This window comes from Octopus bimaculoides, chromosome 1 (genome assembly GCF_046866305.1).
Source record: "Octopus bimaculoides isolate indiv1 chromosome 1, ASM4686630v1, whole genome shotgun sequence".
Lineage (NCBI taxonomy): Eukaryota > Metazoa > Mollusca > Cephalopoda > Octopoda > Octopodidae > Octopus > Octopus bimaculoides.
In genome coordinates, this window is record NC_142928.1 from 170,796,941 (window position 1) to 170,802,940 (window position 6,000).

Below are 6,000 nucleotides of genomic sequence, written 5' to 3' on the forward strand. Positions count from 1 at the left end.
GTCCTACTGCTCTATGTTGTACTATTTATGGACGAGTTAAAGTTTAGGGTAGTATTAGGGGACTGGCTCGTATTATTATTATTATTATTATTATTATTATTATTATTATTATTATTATTATTATTATTATTACTATTAAGGCGGCGAGCTGACAGAATCGTTAGCACACCGAACAAAATGCTTAGCGGTATTTCACTTGTCGCTAATTTCTGAGTTCAAATTCCGCCGAGGTCATCTTTGCCTTTCATCTGTTCGGCGTCGATAAATCAAGTACCAGTGAAACATTGAGGTTGATGTAATCAACTGGTCCCCTCCCCGCAAAATTTGAGGCCTTGAGTCTCCAGTAGCAAGAATTATTATTGTTACTACTACTACTACTACTACTAGTAATGTTAATTTTGGAAATTACTTTTGGAAATAGTTATAATATTTAGGGAAATAATTTTTCAAAATGTTAGAAGGAAAAAAAAAAACAAGAATGAAGATCAGTAGAAGAGTGATTGAATAGTAAGACAGGGGTAAAGCATGAGCGATAGTAGAAGTGTCATTGAATAGTGAGAGAGGGGGTCGGAGGAGTAAAGTCGAAAAGTATGACACAGTGACACACTGATTTTCACTTTTGCATTTATTATTATAAATTACACGACTATCACTAAACACCATTCTAAAGTGTGATTTTTATGTTGTTGAATTGCTCTAAACTAATTTGACCATAAAAATGTCAGAAATTTAGTATTTTTAAAGATAATAATAAAATTAGTCGAACCTATTTTCATGCTGTCGAAAGCGTAAAGTTTCCGAAATTTTCATACTTTTTATATCTGCTATTTTAGAATTCTACGCATGCGTAAAATATCAAATGACAGCACATTCAATAACATATTCATACACGCAACGACATAAAGAAACATAAGAATAGCTCCGACGGCCGACGGCATGAAAATAAGCCCGACAAATTTTATTAATATCTTAAGAAATACTCAACATTTTCATGGTCAAATTCGCATAAAAATCGCATAAAAATCGCACTTTAAGATAGTGTTTATCGAGTATGGTGTAATTGTGATTTCCATCGAAGACTAATAACATTTTTTTTCAAAATGACACCGATAGAAACATTTGAAAGAACGGAGCCGGTTAAGAGACAATGAAGAGAAGTAGTAAATATGTGTATGTATTAGAGAGAGAGAGAGAGAGAGAGAGAGAGAGAGAGAGAGAGAGAGAGAGAGAGAGAGAGATAGAGAGAGAGAGAGAGAGAGAGAGAGTAAGAGAGAGAGAGAGAGAGAGAGAGGAGAGAGAGAGAGATAGAGAGAGTTATGAGAGGGTAACATTGTATGAAAGATTTAAATACGTAATATATATACATATGTGAGAGAAATACCAAAGTAACACTGAAGGAGACATAGAAAAGCGCGCAACCGATTAAGCGAGAGTGAGTATGAGAGGTAACATTCTCTGCAATTCGTCAATTACCTTTCCTCACACTACAGTTCTCAGTAAGAGAAAGAGCTTGTAAGCATGAGGAATAGTAGAAGTGTCACTGAATAATGAGAGAGGGGGTTATTCGTTTTGTCAGATTTTACCAGACTGGAAACGGACCCGGTTAATTTTCGTGAATCCCATACAGATGTTGACACTCTCCTCGTACCCACGGTTACTCACGCCAAGTTGGGTCGGAATCGGTCCAGTGGTTACGGGGGAGTTTGGTAACAAAATTGTGACACAGACACACACACACAGAGATGTGAATAGCGCAATTATAGTATAAATATATTCATATACGTTATATCCCTTTATCCCTTTACTCCTTTACCCATTACTAGTTTCAGTTATTGGACTGTCGTGATGTTGGAGCAACATATATTTATATACATTATGTATATAACATTATATATGTATATTATATATATTATATATATATATATATTATGCACATTATATATATATATATATATATATATACATTATATGTATATATTTATGTACTACACACACACACACAAACACACACACACACACAAACACACACACACACACACACACACACACACACACACACACACACACACACACACACACACATATAATATATATATATATATATATATATATATATATATACATTATATATACACATGGAAACAGTTTGTTTCGTTCACGAGGAGTTCTCGTTTCATTGTTTCATTATTTCATTTCTTGTTTCATATACGCGAATTTACGAGAAATCCCGTGAATGAAACGAAACTGTTTTCCAAAGTGGACGCGAAGACCTTTCTCCATGTGATCGGTTTAAAAAAAAATTTAAGACACTAGGATGTTTTCCTACTCTTCTTAACATGAAACCAATGGTAGCCTTAATTCACAAATAAAGAATATGTATATAAAGGTCCAGTAGAGTAAAATAGGAATCAAATACTCTGCAGGCAAAGAATTGTTGAGAACTACTAATGTGGACCTAGGTGATGAAAAACTGCAAAAGTAGAAAGCTGAATAAGCAAGATCGGAACGCCTGATCCCATTGGTTTTGATCAATACCAATCTAAAACAACAACAATTATAGAATTAGAATGGTTTTTGTACGACAACAAAAATAACACCAACGAACAATAGCAAAACGAATTATGACAAGCACCAAAGAACTAGAGTAATTAAAGTCACTGTAATGAAATTAACGATATGAAAAAGAGGACTATCTGCGTAATGCACTTTTCAAACCGTCAAGAATCAAGTGCAAAGCAAACAGAAAACTAAATTACATCGCATACTTCCACTCAAAGATCATGCACATCAGCACTCACAGAGAAATAGAAAAAGACGAGGGTGTGAGAGAGTGTGTGTGAGAAAGAGAGAGAGAGAGAGAGAGAGAGAGAGAGAGAGAGAGAGGGAGAGAGAGAGAGAGAGAGAAATGGAAAGAAAGAGAAAGAAAAGGAGTGAGAGAGACAGTAGTACATACAACATAAGTGTGTTTACATAAACTATATATTAGAATTCACGTGATATTGAAATGATTAGTAGGGTAGATAAATAAAAGCTTAATGAAAATTGTCGAAAAAACAACACACGTACACAAGTACAAACACATTTATGCACACGCACTCACGCAGAGTTACACACACACGTGCACGACACATACACATGCACACACATAAGTATGTACTTTAGGTGACTGGTGATCTACTGAATGATGTATGCAAAAATATTTCATAACGAATTCAAATTTCCCCCCTTAGGTGAAGAAGAAAACAAAGAAAAACAGAACTATTAATAAATGTTAGTGAATCTCAAATTAAAAGTGAGATAATTTTCCCAAAATTAGAATTAATTTCACAGATAAATTTCATGCATATCTAATTTTGCGACCCTTGATAGTAGTCGAGGTCAAATCTACTGACATATTTTGATGTTATTAGAATTCAGGGAATGAAATCTAATATGCTCTTAATTTTGTTGTTCAAAGTTTTAATTTTACTAGGAGAAAAATGATGCTAAAATTTATGGACCGTATCAAGTATATTGTTTCAAATCTTTTCTTAGGAATGAGGGTGTGTAAGTGTACATATGAGCATCTATATACAGATATATAAATACACACACACAACACAAATATATATGTACACTCGTCTATAGGCGTCTGTAAGTGTATACATACATGCACACATACATGCATAATTTATTCTTCCCCCCCCCCCCCCATGCAGTGTTGAGCATCTATTCTCGTTGTTCGACATTTATGTGTGTATATATATATGCGTATATATATATATATATATATATATATATATATATAATTTAGAGAAAAAAAAACACAATTATTGAATTCATCCATGAAAATCCACAAGCACATACAGAAAAATTTAATAAGTAAATGTACTAAAAAGACCCATAATAAAAAAAACAAAGTAATAAATATTAAAATAATAAAACGACTACACCTGTTTCATAACCACATTTTCAAATAGAAAATAAAATAAAAATCAAATCGATTCAAATTAAATTCAAAATAAATCGATCGAAAATCAATATACTTATATATATTTACATATATATGCATATACATACATATATATATTTATACGTATATATACACACATATATATATATATATACATGTATAATATATATATATAAATATATGCATTGATATATATTTATACATATATACATATACAATATATATACATATATGACCGACACTCCGTCGGTTATGACGACGAGTGTCCCAGTTAATCCGATCAACTGGAGCACCTAACGTAGCCTTAACGTAGTTCTCGGGGAGATTCAGCTTGACACAGACTGTTATAAGGCTGACCCTTTGAAATACAGGTACAACAGAAACAGGAAGGAAGAGTAAGAGAAATTTGTGGTGAAAGAATACAACAAGGTTTGCCAACACCCCCCTGCCGGAGCCTCGTGGAGCTTTACGTGGTTTCGCTCAATAAACACTGACAAACGAAACCGCGATCCTAATACTTGATACGGTCCATAATACCGCGAGTCCACTGGGCATTGCGCCTCTACTGTATATATATATATGTATATATATATATATATGTATATATATATATATATAATATATAATATATATATATATATATATATATATAAACATACATATATATATACATATATATACATATAAATATATATATATATATATATATATATATATATATATATATATACATATACATATATATGTGCATATATAATTACATATATATATATGCATATATATATATATATATATATATATATATATATATATATATAGGTAGATATACACACATATATATACACAAATATATATATACATATATATATATATACATATGTATATATACACACACATATATATATATAAACATACATATATATATACACCACACACACACACATATATATATATATATATATATATATATATATATATATATATATATATGGCACACACACTCATAGGTATATAATCGCACATATTAAATAAATTTAGGTCTACTTACGATTTTCAAACTGCTTCAACTTCACGCCATCATCTGTGAATAATAAAATATACCTGTCAGTAAGTGAATAGACAAGATTCAACGAGTATTTTAAACATGATGATAAAAATCTCCGTACTAAAGGAAAAAAGGAATTTTATATCGAGTAGGGGCAGGCGTGAGTATGTGGTAAGAAGCCTTCTTTCCGACCACATGGTTTCTGGGTTCAGTTCCACTGCGTGACACCTTGGGCAAGTGTTTCTTACTATAGCGTCGGGCCGACCAAAGCCTTGTGAGTGGATCTGGTTGACTGAAACTAAAAAAAAGACGTGCGTGTGTGTTTGTGTCTGTGTGCTTATGTATTTGTGTCTGTGTTCCTCCCCCCCCCAACGCCGATTCGCAACCGATGTTGGTATGTTTACGTCCCCGTAACGTAGGAAAAGAAATTGATAGAAAAAGTACTGGGCTTACAAAGAAGAAGACCCGAGGTCGATTTCTTCGACTAAGACAATTTCATGCAGTGCTCCAGCATGACCGCAATCGAATGACTGGACTGAAACATGTAACAGAGAGTCTAAAAAAAGAGCAGTTACCCACAGAACTTCTAATTTATAAGTACCTAAACCAACAGATAAATAAATATTTGCTTTATTTAAAACAGACATTTCTACACACAACCTGTATTATATAGCATTTTCAATAAAAAGAATAATTAAAATCTAATTTCCAATGCTTCATTTTGTTCAAACTATAAGCTCTTCTATCCTATCTAACGTAATTACACAAGCTATTCTTTGATAACAGCGTCAAGTCTTCGAAGTAACCCCTCGACTCTTATTTATTATGGTTAAATATAGTTTGCTAGTCTAATGTTCAAAACTACTATTCATCGAAAGTTTATAAAAGCCTTACAGCTATCCTCTTTACATTCACAATCACAAACATATAAGTCATTTTGTAGATTTCTCTGGAACATCTATTACTTCACTCACTAGTATTTAAGGCCTATAAAATTCTAATA

General features: G+C 32.3%; 1 protein-coding gene across 12 annotated transcripts in view; it reads right to left on the minus strand.

Annotated features, from left to right (window-relative positions):
* LOC106870663 (uncharacterized) overlaps positions 1-6,000 on the minus strand; it is a 1,027,926-nt gene that overhangs the window by 347,476 nt on the left and 674,450 nt on the right. For all 12 annotated transcript variants that reach the window (XM_089362728.1, XM_089362748.1, XM_089362724.1 and 9 more), the window contains one exon: positions 5,001-5,033. The gene's annotated coding sequence lies outside the window, so the exon portion shown is untranslated. The remainder of the gene's footprint in view (positions 1-5,000; positions 5,034-6,000) is intronic.